This window comes from Rana temporaria, chromosome 1 (genome assembly GCF_905171775.1).
Source record: "Rana temporaria chromosome 1, aRanTem1.1, whole genome shotgun sequence".
In the NCBI taxonomy this organism is placed as follows: Eukaryota; Metazoa; Chordata; class Amphibia; order Anura; family Ranidae; genus Rana; species Rana temporaria.
The window spans coordinates 367,992,628-368,010,191 of record NC_053489.1 but is presented as its reverse complement, the minus strand read 5'-3'; the positions used below and the strand labels follow the sequence as shown (position 1 = coordinate 368,010,191).

Sequence of the window (17,564 nt, the reverse complement as noted above, 5' to 3'; positions counted from 1 at the left end):
TGCATTGCATCACAGCTGTGCCAAGGGGAGTGAGTGGGGTTTATTGGTAGAGTGCAGGCCCAAATCAAACCAAATAAAACCAGTAGCTCCTTAGGGGATCAGTACTACACGTGGAGGGCTCGTAAAAGTAAAAAAAAACAAAAAAACGTGTAGCACTGACCCCCTAAGGAGCTGCTGGTTTGATTTGGGCCTGCACTCTACCAATAAACCCCACTCACTTGGCTCAGTCCCCTTGGCACAGCTGTGATGCAATGCAATACAATACAATGTAAGGCAATACAAAATACCTGTGTTGTAACCCCATGATCTACTGACTCCACCTGGTGGGAGAAAAACAGTACGCCACAACAACTGGATACTTGAACAGAAATATATTTTACTGTAAAATATGCAAAGAAATGATTACAGTAATTGTGCGGTCATCCCAACGTAGGACGACAGCACAATGGATTTCAATATAAACAATTTGATAACCGATATATATATAGGTTTATACTAAGGAGCTCCCCCTACTTTATAAACTATACGTGAGATCTCACTTAAAGTACTTAGTCCTGGATCTCCTTTTCTTCGCTAGCTAAAGTAGCTCCTTGTGATTTGTAATCCACAGTTGAAGTGAAAGTGCTTCTGGTGTAGCTGTAACAACTATTTTAACATTGCTTAAGACGTCACGGTAGATAGGCCTCAAGCCTTCTCAATGTCAGTTGCTCTGCTCCTCCCTGTAACTATAAATTCCAGTGAGGCCTGTATATGAGTCTAACTGCGTGTGAAACTTAACAAACTGTGGGCCGTGACCCGCTCACCCACTGGATCGGAGCTCCGTGTAGTAACTTTTATCCGGTGACTGCAACTAGCTTCTCCGTCAGTTGGGCAAGTCGCTACGTTCAGCTCCGCTGGATCGATCAGGTCCTCCGATGCTCGGATGAGTGTCTCTCGGTCTCTGCAATCCGGCCACCATCCCTTGGGCACCCTCAGATCACTTGTCTCCCAATCGCTGTGTGTCCTTGTCTCCAAGGAAACCCCAAAAAAACAAACACCTCTCTGCATTACCAGTATTTGGTCACTAGGTGGCTCCAAATACTTAAACATAACAATGTCCATAGACGTATTAAAGTATGCAAACACACATCAATATGCGAAGATGTCAGTGCTAGAATAATAATAAATATAATAAATTCGGGTCTTCTAATAATCCACCATTGTGCCTCTTAAAAGTGCAACGTGTAATTTTCAAAGTGCTTCACCCGAAGTGCCATGCTATTCTGCTCACCAGATATCTAAGGCCAGACACTGACCAACAGGCTTATAGGAGAATTTTTTCTCAGGATCTTTTCTCTTTCAAGCCTCACACAGGCTATGCCTAATCCTTCCACGGATTAGCAGGACACCACCTCAGTCCAATCCAATCAGTATAAAAAAAACAGCTCTTCATAAGTTTAACCACTTGCCGCCCGCCAATGACAGATTGACGGCGGCAAAGTGGTTGTAGAATCCTGACCGGACGTCTGACACCCCGCAACACCGATCTCGGTAAAGAGTCTCTCACGGAGACTCTTTACCACGTGATCAGCCGTGTCCAACCACGGCTGATCACGATGTAAACAGGAAGAGCCGTTGACGGCTCTTCCTCACTCGCGTCTGACAGACGCGAGTAGAGGAGAGCCGAACGGCTGCTCTCCTGACGGGGGGTTCGCGCTGATTGTTTATCAGCGCAGCCCCCCCTCGGATCGCCACATGGACCACCAGGGAAGCCCACCCTGGACCACCAGGGAAGGGCAGACTGAAAAAAATGCCCCCCCCCCCCCCCAAAAAAAAAGTCCCAAAAAATAAGTCCCAAAAAATAAATAAAAAAAAGGCTGAAAAAAATAAAAGATGCCAATCAGTGCCCACAAATGGGCACTGACTGGCAACATAGGTGCCACCCCACAGTGTCCATCAGTGCCACCCCACAGTGTCCATCAGTGCCACCCCACAGTGTCCATCAGTGCCACCCCAGTGCCCATCCATGCCCAGTGCCCACCGATCAGTGCCACCCATGAGTGCCCATCTGTGCCGCCTATGAGTGCCCAGTGCCGCCCATGTGTGCCCATCAGTGCCGCCCATGTGTGCCCATCAGTGCCGCCCATGTGTGCCCATCAGTGCCGCCCATGTGTGCCCATCAGTGCCGCCTATGTGTACCCATCAGTGCCGCCTATGTGTGCCCATCAGTGCCGCATACCAGCGCCGCCAATCAGTGCCACCTTATCTGTGCCCGTCAGTACTACCTCATCGATGTCCATCAGTGCCATCTCATCAGTGCCGCCATATCAGTGCCCGTAATTGAAAGAGAAAACTTACTTATTTTCAAAAAAATTAACAGGAAAAAATAAAAACGTTATTTTTTTTCTATTTTTTTTGTCTTTTTTTAGTTGTTGCGCAAAAAAACAAAATCGCAGAGGTGATCAAATACCACCAAAAGAAAGCTCTATTTGTGGGGAAAAAAGGACGCCAATTTTGTTTGGGTACAATGTAGCATGACCGCGCAATTGCCATTCAAAGTGCGACAGTGCTGAAAGCTGAAAATTGGCTTGGGCAGGAAAGTGCGTATATGTGCCCTGTATGGAAGTGGTTAAGCATAAAACGTCTATAGCCCCCCCCTTTTTTTTCCTCTTTCGGTTTGCAAAGTATGCGTCTCCAATGCAATGAGCCACCAGGAAAGCAAAAAATTGTGTAGTACCGTCTTGTTTATTTGTTAAAATCACTTACAAAGCTCATCTTGTATCAGGTACAGCAGGGTATCAGCGTAAACGCACCACCACATTTTTCTGTTGATCACTGCTGGCCAATAGCATGACTTCAGATCGTATTAAGGCTCCTGTATCATGGCGGTGGTGCCATTTTCCTGATGACGCATGCACGAGCGTGAAATGCATAGTAAGATTGATGCTTAACACTTCGGATATAGGAGCTCTCTGTTCCATTGCACCAGCTGAGTCGCACGCTGCTTTTTGTATCACTCGTTAGTGACAGACCCGGCCTCTGCCTTCCCTTAAGCCACGCTGATACCCTGCTGTACCAGAAAACAAGATAAGCTTTGTAAGTGGTTTTAACAAATAAACAAGATGGTACTACACTATTTTTTGCTTTCTTGTGGCTCATTGCATTGGAGACGCATACTTTGCAGATTGAAAAAGGAAAAAAAAAAGTCAGGCAATAGACGTTTTATGCTTAAACTTATGAAGAGCTGTTTTTTTATACTGATTGGATTGGACTGAGGTGGTGTCCTGGTAATCTGTGGAAGGATTAAGCATAGCCTGTGTGAGGCTTAAAAGAGAGAGGATCCTGAGAAAAGATTCTCCTATAAGCCTGTTGGTCAGTCTATGGCCTTGGATATCTGGTAAGCAGAATAGCATGGCACTTTGGGTGAAGCAATTTGAAAATTAAAGGTTGCACTTTTAAGAGGCACGGTGGTGGAATATTAGAAGACCCGAATTTATTATATGTATTATTATTATTTTTGTTATCACATTAGACTGTATATTTTATCTGCAATCACTATGGATTTTTGATTATTTGTTGACACTTTGCACTTTATTTATATTTTGTTGCGCCCTTTTCATTAGTGTCACAAATTTTTGGCGCTGCACTTCATATACAGGATATTTATTATTATACTTATTTGATTGGTGCCGGTTCCTATTTTTACACTACTTATCATAATTTGTAAACCTTGATTCCCTCACAACTCGTCCTTGCTGCCTAAAAACTTTCCTCCCAAGCATATTCCATTCACATCAGAGTGTAGTGAAAATGCGCATTTCCTTCTCGCTTTTTTTTTTTTTTTTTCTTTTGACACACACTTGCATCGCTAATAGAGCAGCTCATTCAATCGACAATATGACAAACTCCCCAAAATAACTCGGGATCCTTTTTTGGTCCTGGAGTGTGATGCGGCTTTTCAGGGCACGATTTGGTGCTTTGGTAGCATGGTTTGACATGTGACAAACAAGCATCAAAATACGTGTCTGCTAACTGAAATTGGGATGTAATTAACGATTATGTACATTCACATGCATTATTCACATCTGTGTGTTTCCAAATGCACGGCTATTCGTACAAAAAATGCACGCTTTACACTGCGTTTTGAAAGGGCACTGCAAATGCGCATCGCGTTTGTGTCTCTCTAATGGCATGCTGGCAGTGATTAACAATTAGGTTGCATTCACATCAACATTTTATAAATGTGCTGCAAGTGTGCATCGGGTTTGCATTGCAATGCATTCACATCTGCATGTTTCCGAAGGTGCAGCAACCCGCACAGAAAATAACCGTGATTGAGGTGTCATTAACAATTGGGCTCTATTTCCGAATGCATGGCAACCTGCACAAAAAGTTGTCACTTTGCCACGCAATTTGGAAACGCACAACAAACGCGTATCGCGCATGCATTCACATTTGCAGCGCATTTTCTGTGTCAGTAGCCACGTGTTTGAAAATGCGCAGAAGTGAATGCATGGTGATACAAGCGGAATGCGCATTTGCAGCATGTTTCCAAAACGTGCGGCGAAGCATACATTTTCTGTGTGGGTTGCCAAGCATTTGGAAATGCACAGAAGTGAATGCAGCCTAAGACCCCTTTCACACTGAGGAGTTTTTCATAGCGCTTAAATACCGCCTGAAAAACTCCTGCCTTGCAGTCTCAATGCGAAAGCCCGAGTGCTTTTCCACTGAGGCGATGCGCTGGCGGGACCACTCCAAAAGTCCTGCCAGCAGCATCTTTTTTGGGGCTTTGAGAGGAGCACTGCTCCTTCCCATTGAAAACAAGGGTACACCGTGGCTATACCGCCGGCAATGGGCCTCTCCAGAGGTGCATTGCAGGCTGTATTAACCCTTTTTCGGCCGATCCCTTAGGGGATCAGTGCTACACGTGGAGGGCTCGTAAAAGTAAAAAAAAAAAAAAGTGTAGCACTGACCCCCTAAGGAGCTGCTGGTTTGATTTGGGCCTGCACTCTACCAATAAACCCCACTCGGCTCAGTCCCCTTGGCACAGCTGTGATGCAATGCAATACAATACAATGTAAGGCAATACAAAATACCTGTGTTGTAACCCCATGATCTACTGACTCCACCTGGTGGGAGAGAAAACAGTACGCCACAACAACTGGATACTTGAACAGAAATATATTTTACTGTAAAATATGCAAAGAAATGATTACAGTAATGGTGCGGTCATCCAACGTAGGACGACAGCACAATGGATTTCAATATAAACAATTTGATAACCGATATATATATAGGTTTATACTAAGGAGCTCCCCCTGCTTTATAAACTATACGTGAGATCTCACTTAAAGTACTTAGTCTGGATCTCCTTTTCTTCGCTAGCTAAAGTAGCTCCTTGTGATTTGTAATCCACAGTTGAAGTGAAAGTGCTTCTGGTGTAGCTGTAACAACTATTTTAACATTGCTTAAGAACGTCACGGTAGATAGGCCTCAAGCCTTCTCAATGTCAGTTGCTCTGCTCCTCCCTGTAACTATAAATTCCAGTGAGGCCTGTATATGAGTCTTACTGCGTGTGAAACTTAACAAACTGTGGGCCGTGACCCGCTCACCCACTGGATCGGAGCTCCGTGTAGTAACTTTTATCCGGTGACTGCAACTAGCTTCTCCGTCAGTTGGGCAAGTCGCTACGTTCAGCTCCGCTGGATCGATCCGGTCCTCCGATGCTCGGATGAGTGTCTCTCGGTCTCTGCAATCCGGCCACCATCCCTTGGGCACCCTCAGATCACTTGTTCTCCCCAATCGCTGTGTGTCCTTGTCTCCAAGGAAACCCCAAAAAAACAAACACCTCTCTGCATTACCAGTATTTGGTCACTAGGTGGCTCCAAATACTTAAAACATAACAATGTCCATAGACGTATTAAAGTATGCAAACACACATCAATATGCGAAGATGGTCAGTGCTAGAATAATAATAAATATAATAAATTCGGGTCTTCTAATAATCCACCTTGTGCCTCTTAAAAAGTGCAACGTGTAATTTTCAAAGTGCTTCACCCGAAGTGCCATGCTATTCTGCACACCAGATATCTAAGGCCAGACACTGACCAACAGGCTTATAGGAGAATTTTTTCTCAGGATCTTTTCTCTTTCAAGCCTCACACAGGCTATGCCTAATCCTTCCACGGATTAGCAGGACACCACCTCAGTCCAATCCAATCAGTATAAAAAAAAACAGCTCTACATAAGTTTAACCACTTGCCGCCCGCCAATGACAGATTGACGGCGGCAAAGTGTTGTAGAATCCTGACCGGACGTCTGACACCCCGCAACACCGATCTCGGTAAGAGTCTCTCACGGAGACTCTTTACCACGTGATCAGCCGTGTCCAACCACGGCTGATCACGATGTAAACAGGAAGAGCCGTTGACGGCTCTTCTCACTCGCGTCTGATAGACGCGAGTAGAGGAGAGCCGAACGGCTGCTCTCCTGACGGGGGGTTCGCGCTGATTGTTTATCAGCGCAAGCCCCCCCTCGGATCGCCACATGGACCACCAGGGAAGCCCACCCTGGACCACCAGGGAAGGCAAACTGAAAAAAATGCCCCCCCCCCAAAAAAAAGTCCCAAAAAATAAATAAAAAAAAGGCTGAAAAAAATAAGATGCCAATCAGTGCCCACAAATGGGCACTGACTGGCAACATAGGTGCCACCCCACAGTGTCCATCAGTGCCACCCCAGTGCCCATCCATGCCCAGTGCCCACCGATCAGGTGCCCATCAGTGCCACCCATGAGTGCCCATCTGTGCCGCCTAAGAGTGCCCATCTGTGCCGCCCTATGAGTGCCCAGTGCCGCCCATGTGTGCCCATCAGTGCCGCCCATGTGTGCCCATCAGTGCCGCCCATGTGTGCCCATCAGTGCCGCCCATGTGTGCCCATCAGTGCCGCCCATGTGTGCCCATCAGTGCCGCCTATGTGTGCCCATCAGTGCCGCCTATGTGTGCCCATCAGTGCCGCATACCAGCGCCGCCAATCAGTGCCACCTTATCTGTGCCCGTCCTGTACTACCTCATCGATGTCCATCAGTGCCATCTCATCAGTGCCGCCATATCAGTGCCCGTAATTGAAAGAGAAAACTTACTTATTTCAAAAAAATTAACAGAAAAAAATAAAAACGTTATTTTTTTTTCTATTTTTTTTGTCTTTTTTTAGGTTGTTGCGCAAAAACAAAATCGCAGAGGTGATCAAATACCACCAAAAGAAAGCTCTATTTGTGGGGAAAAAAGGACGCCAATTTTGTTTGGGTACAATGTAGCATGACCGCGCAATTGCCATTCAAAGTGCGACAGTGCTGAAAGCTGAAAATTGGCTTGGGCAGGAAAGTGCGTATATGTGCCCTGTATGGAAGTGGTTAAGCTTAAAAACGTCTATAGCCCCCCCTTTTTTTTCCTCTTTCGTTTGCAAAGTATGCGTCTCCAATGCAATGAGCCACCAGGAAAGCAAAAAATTGTGTAGTACCGTCTTGTTTATTTGTTAAAATCACTTACAAAGCTTATCTTGTATCAGGTACAGCAGGGTATCAGCGTAAACGCACCACCACATTTTTCTGTTGATCACTGCTGGCCAATAGCATGACTTCAGATCGTATTAAGGCTCCTGTATCATGGCGGTGGTGCCATTTTCCTGATGACGCATGCACGAGCGTGAAATGCATAGTAGATTGATGCTTAACACTTCGGATATAGGAGCTCTCTGTTCCATTGCACCAGCTGAGTCGCACGCTGCTTTTTGTATCACTCGTTAGTGACAGACCCGGCCTCTGCCTTCCCTAAGCCACGCTGATACCCTGCTGTAACAAAAAACAAGATAAGCTTTGTAAGTGGTTTTAACAAATAAACAAGATGGTACTACACTATTTTTTGCTTTCTTGTGGCTCATTGCATTGGAGACGCATACTTTGCAGATTGAAAAAGGAAAAAAAAAAGTCAGGCAATAGACGTTTTATGCTTAAACTTATGAAGAGCTGTTTTTTTATACTGATTGGATTGGACTGAGGTGGTGTCTGGTAATCTGTGGAAGGATTAAGCATAGCCTGTGTGAGGCTTAAAAGAGAGAGGATCCTGAGAAAAGATTCTCCTATAAGCCTGTTGGTCAGTCTATGCCTTGGATATCTGGTAAGCAGAATAGCATGGCACTTTGGGTGAAGCAATTTGAAATTAAAGGTTGCACTTTTAAGAGGCACGGTGGTGGAATATTAGAAGACCCGAATTTATTATATGTATTATTATTATTTTTGTTATCACATAGACTGTATATTTTTCTGCAATCACTATGGATTTTTGATTATTTGTTGACACTTTGCACTTTATTTATATTTTGTTGCGCCCTTTTCATTAGTGTCACAAATTTTTGGCGCTGCACTTCATATACAGGATATTTATTATTATACTTATTTGATTGGTGCCGGTTCCTATTTTTACACTACTTATCATAATTTGTAAACCTTGATTCCCTCACAACTCGTCCTTGCTGCCTAAAAACTTTCCTCCCAAGCATATTCCATTCACATCAGAGTGTAGTGAAAATGCGCATTTCCTTCTCGCTTTTTTTTTTTTTTTTTCTTTTGACACACACTTGCATCGCTAATAGAGCAGCTCATTCAATCGACAATATGACAAACTCCCCAAAATAACTCGGGATCCTTTTTTGGTCCTGGAGTGTGATGCGGCTTTTCAGGCACGATTTGGTGCTTTGGTAGCATGGTTTGACATGTGACAAACAAGCATCAAAATACGTGTCTGCTAACTGAAATTGGGATGTAATTAACGATTATGTACATTCACATGCATTATTCACATCTGTGTGTTTCCCAAATGCACGGCTACTCGTACAAAAAATGCACGCTTTACACTGCGTTTTGAAAGGGCACTGCAAATGCGCATCGCGTTTGTGTCTCTCTAATGGCATGCTGGCAGTGATTAACAATTAGGTTGCATTCACATCAACATTTTATAAATGTGCTGCAAGTGTGCATCGGGTTTGCATTGCAATGCATTCACATCTGCATGTATCCGAAGGTGCAGCAACCCGCACAGAAAATGGGTGCTTTGTTTTGCCATAATGGCATACTAACCGTGATTGAGGTGTCATTAACAATTAGGCTCTATTTCCGAATGCATGGCAACCTGCACAAAAAGTTGTCACTTTGCCACGCAATTTGGAAACGCACAACAAACGCGTATCGCGCATGCATTCACATTTGCAGCGCATTTTCTGTGTCAGTAGCCACGTGTTTGAAAATGCGCAGAAGTGAATGCATGGTGATACAAGCGGAATACGCATTTGCAGCATGTTTCCAAAACGTGCGGCGAAGCATACATTTTCTGTGTGGGTTGCCAAGCATTTGGAAATGCACAGAAGTGAATGCAGCCTAAGACCCCTTTCACACGGAGGAGTTTTTCATAGCGCTTAAATACCGCCTGAAAAACTCCTGCCTTGCAGTCTCAATGCGAAAGCCCGAGTGCTTTTCCACTGAGGCGATGCGCTGGCGGGACCACTCCAAAAGTCCTGCCAGCAGCATCTTTTTTGGGGCTTTGAGAGGAGCACTGCTCCTTCCCATTGAAAACAAGGGTACACCGTGGCTATACCGCCGGCAATGGGCCTCTCCAGAGGTGCATTGCAGGCTGTATTAACCCTTTTTCGGCCGCTAGTGGGGGTTAAAACCGCACCACTAGGGGCTGAATACCGCAGCAATTCCGACGGTATAGCGCCACTAAAAAATAGTGGCGCTATACCGCTACCGCACCTCCCGCCCCAGTATGAAAGGGGCCTAATTGTTAATGACACCCCAATCATGGTTAGCAGATTATATGATTTGTCGCACGTTTGTCATGCACCAATTGCTTTAAAACACACACTAAAAAACAAGGCATTCTTAATTACTGAAATTAATGGGCTGCTCTATGCACAACGACCGCTTAAACAAGAAAAATGCAGAAGAAAAGCGAGCAGGAAGGAGTGTTTGATGCTATGCTCAAGTGTAAATGGAATGTGCTTGGGAGAAGAGTTTTTAGACAGCAAGGATGGGCCTGGGAAGAGAGGTGAGGGTTAAAAAAAAAACACTTTGTAAAGAAACAAACACAAACAGATCTCATCAAAGTCTCATAGGAATTTGCTTCTTATCTAATGCTGATGCGACTTCTATGACTTCACTTTGAAGTCTATGGAGCTGAAATCAAACTGGAGTTGCACCAAAGTAGTGCAGGAACCTTTTCTAATGCTGATGCAACTTCTGTGATTGAAGTCACATCAAAGTTGTAAGCAAGTAGCACTACATATTCGCACTGGAAATTGCATAAAAATCATATCACATTAGTGTGAACCAAGCCCAAGACTTCTGCAATCCTGTAGTCCAGCTCTAGAGTCCATTCCTTCCACACACAATTTGACCAATACTGTGTAAAATTATCTTTATTGTTCAGCACTTGGGATCCACCTAACATGTTGTGCCCCCTACAGGGACATATTCATCATGCTCTTACATTTAGTGAGAGGGCAGAACATTTTAAAGGATTGGTCTTCAGTGGAACTCTCTGTGCTTGTGTATGTATGTTTATATCTGTGTGTATATGTGTGTGTGTGTGTATATATATATATATATATATATGTGTGTGTGTGTGTGTATATATATATACATACATACATACACTGTACATTATATATGTTTTTTTTTATACAGGGGGCCTGTTCCCGCAAGAAAATAAAAATATCTTATAGAAATAATATTGGTAAAATATATTTTTTTGCATATTTTAATTACTTCGGAGACGCAGGTATATTACTATATGCTTCCATTACCAAAGCCTAGTTTGTCTTATGTTGGGTATACACGCTTCGATGACTGTTCGATCTCTTCCAATAGGAATAATCGATCTATAGTCAACTTGCCATTTGATCACTATGCCACACACAGGGAAGTGGCTTTTGATTTGATATTTAAGCTTACACTCCTTGTTATTGTTCGCATCTGTTTCAATCATGTAATCTAATAATTTGATCGATCAAAATACAATCCTATTCACTAACAAATTATCTCAGTGCTGCAAGTCAATGCAAAACAATTATTTTTCATCCTGGCTGCTTTACTGTTTAATATGAATGTACATACTATGTTTGCTGCTATGTACCGTACCGTATGTTTCGCTCTATAAGATGAACCTGACCATAAGACACACCTAGGTTTTAGAGGAGGAAAACAAGAAAAAAAAATATTCCGCACCAAATGTTGTACTAAAATATTTACCTGTGCCAAAGAAATGCAGCCTGACCTGTGCCAAAGAAATGCAGCCTGACCTGTGCCAAAGAAATGCAGCCTGACCTGTGCCAAAGAAATGCAGCCTGACCTGTGCCAAAGAAATGCAGCCTGACCTGTGCCAAAGAAATGCAGCCCGACCCTGTGCCGTTATTGCAGCCCGCCCCTGTGCCGTTATTGCAGCCCGACCCTGTGCCGTTATTGCAGCCCGACCCTGTGCCGTTATTGCAGCCCGACCCTGTGCCGTTATTGCAGCCCGACCCTGTGCCGTTATTGCAGCCCGACCCTGTGCCGTTATTGCAGCCCGACCCTGTGCCGTTATTGCAGCCCGACCCTGTGCCGTTATTGCAGCCCGACCCTGTGCCGTTATTGCAGCCCGACCCTGTGCCGTTATTGCAGCCCGACCCTGTGCCGTTATTGCAGCCCGACCCTGTGCCGTTATTGCAGCCCGACCCTGTGCCGTTATTGCAGCCCGACCCTGTGCCGTTATTGCAGCCCGACCCTGTGCCGTTGCTCAGACTGCTCTATCTTTTCAGAAAGTGTCGGGGGGCGTTGCCAGCGAGGGGGGGGGAGGCAGTGCCTGATGTACATTCGGACCATAAGACGCAGAGACATTTCCCCCCATATTTTTTGGGGGAAAAGTGCGTCTTATGGTCCGAAAAATATGGTATTTTCCCCTACCTTTTAGTTCAGATTTATGCTCTGGATAGTATGTGATTTTGGTAGTCAGTAATGCTATGTTTATAATCTATATGGCTCAGAAAACCTCATGAACAGAAACTAAAGGCTAACAGATATGACACCGGAAGAGGAGTCTCCCAGATTGGAAGGTGTCCAATATGTTACTGTGGATGAGCAGAGGGCAAATACAAGTAGCCCCAGAACTAATGAAATGGCTGGACCAAAGCCGCAAGGACTCTCCGCTGTGGATGGTAGTAGTGAAAAAGGAAAGACTGATACTGTAAAGAATACTGCATAGGAACCTGGAATGGATCGATGAATCAAGGTAAACTGGATGTGGTCAAACAGGAGATAGAAAGATTGAACATCAATATCTTGGGAATTGGTGAACTAAAATGGACTGGAATGTGAAAATTCAACTCAGATGACTATTACAGTATATCTATCACTGTGGACAAGAATCTCTCAGAAGACCGCTTTCATAGTCAACAAACGAGTGAGAAAAGCAGTACTCGGGTACAATCCCAAAAAGAGGATTTTCCCAGTCCATATCCAAGGCAAACCACGCAACATCACAATAATACAAGTTTATGCACCAACCTCTGATACTGAAGAAGCTGACTCTGACCACTTTTATGAAGATCTACAACACCTTTCAGAACTAACTCCATAAAAAATATCCTTCTCATAATGGGAGATTGGAATGCAAAAGTAGGCATATAGAAATATGGCCTTGGCGTACAAAATGAAGCAGGACAAAGTCTAATAGTTTTGTCAGGAGGACACACTAGAAATAAAAAACCCTATTTTCCAACAACCAAAGAAGTGACTCTAAACATGGACATCACTGAATGGTCAATACAGGCATCAGATTGATTATATTCTCTGCAGCAAAAGATGCAGAATCTCTATACATGCAGTCAAAACAAGACCCAAGCTGACTGTGGCTCAGAAATAATTGAAAGAAAGTGGGAACACCACTAGACAATTCAGATATGATTCTACATTGGATCCCTTGTGAAAACTCAGAGGTGACGAACAGATTTAAGGGAATAGATCTGATAGAGTGGCTGAGAAACTATGGAAGGAAGTGTGTAACAAGACGCAGCAATGAAAACCATCCCAAAGAAGAAGAAATGCAAGAAAGAAAAATGACTACTGAATGTGGCTATACAAATAGCTAAACAAACAGGGAAGGCAAAAGGCAATGGAGACAGGGGAAAATATACCCAACTGAATGCAGACTTCCATAGGTTAGCAAGAAGAGACAAAAATACCACTTAAGACCCGGACCATTATGCAGGCTAAGGACCTTGCCCCTTTTTGCAATTCCGCACAGCGGCGCTTTAACTGACAATTGCACGGTCGTGCGATGTGGCTCCCAAACAAAATTGGCATCCTTTTTTTCTCACAAATGGCTTTCTTTTGGTGGTATTTGATCACCTCTGCGGTTTTTATTTTTGTGCTATAAACAAAACCGTGACAATTTTGAAGAAAATTCTATATTTTTTACTTTTTGGTATAATAAATATCCCCAAATAATATATAGTCATTTTTTTTCTCCTCAGTTTAGGCCGATACGTATTCTTCTTATTTTTGGTAAAAAAAAAATCACAATAAATGTGTATTGATTGGTTTGCGCAAAAGTTATAGCGGTTACAAAATAGGGGATAGTTTTATGGCATTTGTATTATTAATTTTTTTTTTACTAGTAATGGCGGCGATCAGCCATTTTTTTTCTCTGACACTTTTGACACATTTTTGCGACCATTGTCCTTTTCACAGCTAAAAGTGCTATAAAAATGCACTGATTACTGTGAAAATGACAATGGCAGTAAAGGGGTTTGGGACGCTAAGGGGTTAAGTGTGCCTTAAGGAAGTGATTCTTGCTGTAGGGGGGCGTGGCTGTAGGTGTGACATTACTGATCGTCGTTCCCTATAACAGGGAACAGACTATCAGTGACACTGCCACAGAGAACAACGGGAAAGGTGTGTTTACACGCATCTCTCTCCGTTCTTCAGCTCTTGTGACCCGATCGAGGGACACCGGTGATGATCGGGTTCTGCGGGCGGGGTCACAGAGCTTCGGACCGGGTCGCGGGCGCGTGACCCACGTCTGGGCTCTTAAAGGCGACGTATAGGTACGTGCCTGTGCCCAGCTGTGCCACTTTGTCTCTTCGTTAGGCGGTCCTTAAGTGGTAAACAGTTAATGAAAAGAATTAGAGGAAAGCAGAATGGGGAAGGCTAGAGAGCTTTTCAAGAAAATTGGAAATATCAAGGGAATGTCTTGTGCAAAGATGGGCATAATAATGGACAAAACTGGCAAGGAGCTGCCAGAAGAGATGGCAAGAATGCAAATAACTACTATAAAATAAAGATCTGAATGTCCTATATAACCACGATGCTGCAGTCACTGACCTTGAACCGAATATACTGGAGAGTGAAGTCAAGTGGGCCTTAGAAAGCATTGCTAATAACAAAGCTAGCGGATTGATCGTGTCCCAGCTGAGTTCTTTAACCACTTGAGATCCGCGCTATAGACGAAATACGTCCGCAGCGCGGCTCTCAAGTGCCAAGTGGCCGTTTAAAAACGGCCTTTATGTGCATTACCCGCGCGCGCCACTGGGTGGCGCGCGGCGGGTAAAAACTGTCCCGACGCATCGCCGAAGACCCGATGCGTGTACCTGGCGGCCGCGATGTCCGCCGGGTACACGCGATCGTCGGGAACAGAGCCGGTAACAGCAGGGACGTGGAGCTCTGTGTGTAAACACAGAGCTCCACGTGCTGTCAGAGGAGAGGAGACCGATCTGTGTCTCTTGTACATAGAGACACAGCATCGGTCCCCTCCCCCAGTCACCCCCCCCCCCCCCACACAGTTATAACACACCCAGGCTACACAGTTAACCCCTTCCTCACCCCCTAGTGTTAACCCCTTCACTGCCAGTCACATTTATACAGTAATTAGTGCATTTTTATAGCACTGATCGCCGTATAAATGTGAATGGCGCCAAATTTGTGTCAAAAGTGTCCGATACGTCCGCCGCAATATCCCAGTCCCAATAAAAATCGCAGATCGCCGCCATTACTAGTAAAAAAAAAAATAATAAAAAAAATCATAATTCTGTTCCCCATTTTGTAGGCGCTATAACTTTTGCGCAAACCAGTCGCTTATTGTGATTTTTTTTTTTTTTTTTACAAAAATACGTCGAAAAATACGTATCGGCCTTAACTGAGAAAAAAAATAGTTTTTTAAAAAAAAATTGGGATATTTATTATAGCAACAAGTAAAAAAAAAAATATATTTTTTTTAAATTGTTGCTCTTTTTTTGTTTATAGCGCAAAAAATAAAAACCGCAGAGGTGATCAAATACCACCAAAAGAAAGCTCTATTTGTGGGGAAAAAAGGACGCCAATTTTGTTTGGGAGCCACGTCGCACGACCGCGCAATTGTCAGTTAAAGCGACGTAGTGCCGGACGCTGAGATTTCGCCTGGGAACGAAGGGGGTTTATGTGCCCAGTAAGCAAGTGGTTAAAATCCTTAAAGATGATGCTGTTAAAGTGCTGCACTCAATATGCCAACAAATTTGGAAAAATCAACAGGACTAGAAGAAATCAGTTTACATTCCGATACCAAAGCAGGGCAGCGCCAAAGAACGTTTAGCTCCTGTGACCCGATCGCGGGACACCGGCGATGATCGGGTCCCGCGGGCGGGGTGACAGAGCATCGGACCGGGTCGCACTCATCTCACGCGCTGGCAAGGTTATGCTGAAAATTCTGCAAGCTAGGCTTCAGAGACATGAACCGAGAGCTACCACAAGTACAAGCTGGATTTTGAAGCAGCAGATGAACTAGAGATCAAATTGCCAACATTTGCTGGATCATGGAGAAAGCAAGGGAGTTGCAGAAGAATGTCTAATTCTGGTTTGACTAAGTACTTTGAATAGCTCTGCTGGAACGTCCTTCGGGATCAAGCCAGCTATGCAACCGGATCCAAGTGGATGGTACCCAGGCCTCGGAGAAGAAGAGCGAGGTTTTGGCTGTAATGCTTCTCTTAGGAGAGCTGGACAGGGAAACCAGTACTTTGGTTATGCACCAGATACCAAACCCTTTTCTGGTCGAGTGCAATACAGGTCCAGGGGAGTGGAAATCCTAAGAGGACTCCAGTCCCTGAAGGTCTTTGACATAGCCCGCCGTGATGAGTGAAGATTGGGTCTGACTGTTTTACCAGCAGAATCCTGTGGCGGGAGAGGCAAGTGAAGATTCCTAAGGAACTATGAAGTTCACTTATGGATTTCTCCTCCCTGGCGGTGCACTCCCGACCTTGGTAGCGACTGGGGCAGACCTTTTCTTCCTGTCTCGGGGGTCCTTGGGTTTCTCTCTCCTTCCTCTCCCCCTCCCTGGTCCCGAGTGGCGGTCGTTCGAAGTAGGTTTGAATGTGCTGGTGGGCCTTCCAGGGAGAGGAGGGGCGTGGCTTAACACGACGGCATGTGTGCATGGCTTGACATACACTTTCACGCAGGGCTGGTCTCCCATGTAAACAAATCGCCTTAAGGAGGTTCGAAGCTGCGGAGGGACACTACGCTGGGGGCACGCGAGTGGTAGATACAGGCACTTCCAGTGACAGTTGCTAGCATGAGGCTAAACGGTTGGACTATAGTTTAGCAGTGGATGCATTGTGTTTTTGTAGTCCCTTTACTCTTGTGCTTGGTACTATGCGTTCCAGGAATTTGGGGACAAAGGATGCTAAAACAGGGACAAATTCCTCTAAGAGGGCTTTAAAGGCTTCTCCTTCAGGCTCAGAGGATCCTGGCCATGCCTCCACAGTGCCATCCTCCCCGAATAGACCAGAGCTGGCTGACCAGGGTGAGTCATTGGAGCTGTCGGTGCTGCAGCTGGCTCCTTCCCACCTCTACCTATGTCTCTGAGGAAGTTCTTTCCTCAGCCGGCATCTTTTAATCGCTTTTTATTCCCAGGGTGGAAAGAACCGCAGTAGGTTCCCCTCCCTCGTTCTGAGGCCACAGAGCAACAGTGGACAGGGGAGGATATGTTACTTTCAGGGGAAAACAAAGAGGGCCAGACTGATGATTCCTCTTCCGAGGAATCAACTGTGGAAGAACTTTTATCAGCCTCGTAATCTGAAAAGTTGCTAGTGCAATCCCCTACCGCAATAGTTCTTTGAGCTTTTAAGTTGCCCTTAACGGAGCCTGCTGTGAGACTGTTTCTTCCTTGGCTTCTTTAAAAGCCCCACATACTATGTACACCTTTCCTGTCCATCCCTTATTGGAACAGCTTGTATATGAGAATTGGGATCATCCCAGATAAGCATTTTTTTCCTCTTAAGAAATTTTCTGTACTGTATCCCATGGAAGAAAAATTCACCAAGAAGTGGAGTGTGCCAGCAGTTGACACTGCCATCTCCTGTGTGAATAAAAGTCTAACTTGTCCAATGGATAATGTTCAGATGTTCAGGGATCCAACAGATAAGAGACTAGAATCTTTATTAAAATCCTCTTTTTCTATGGCAGGTGCTGTAGCTTATAGCATTTGTCAATCCCTGAAAGATCAAATGAAGCAGGTACTCTGGGTTGTTCCTG

General features: G+C 44.7%; 1 protein-coding gene across 3 annotated transcripts in view; it reads left to right on the top strand.

Moving 5' to 3' along the window:
* The window catches only part of TJP3 (tight junction protein 3), a 432,362-nt gene that overhangs the window by 323,929 nt on the left and 90,869 nt on the right, over nt 1–17,564 (top strand). The window lies entirely within an intron of this gene.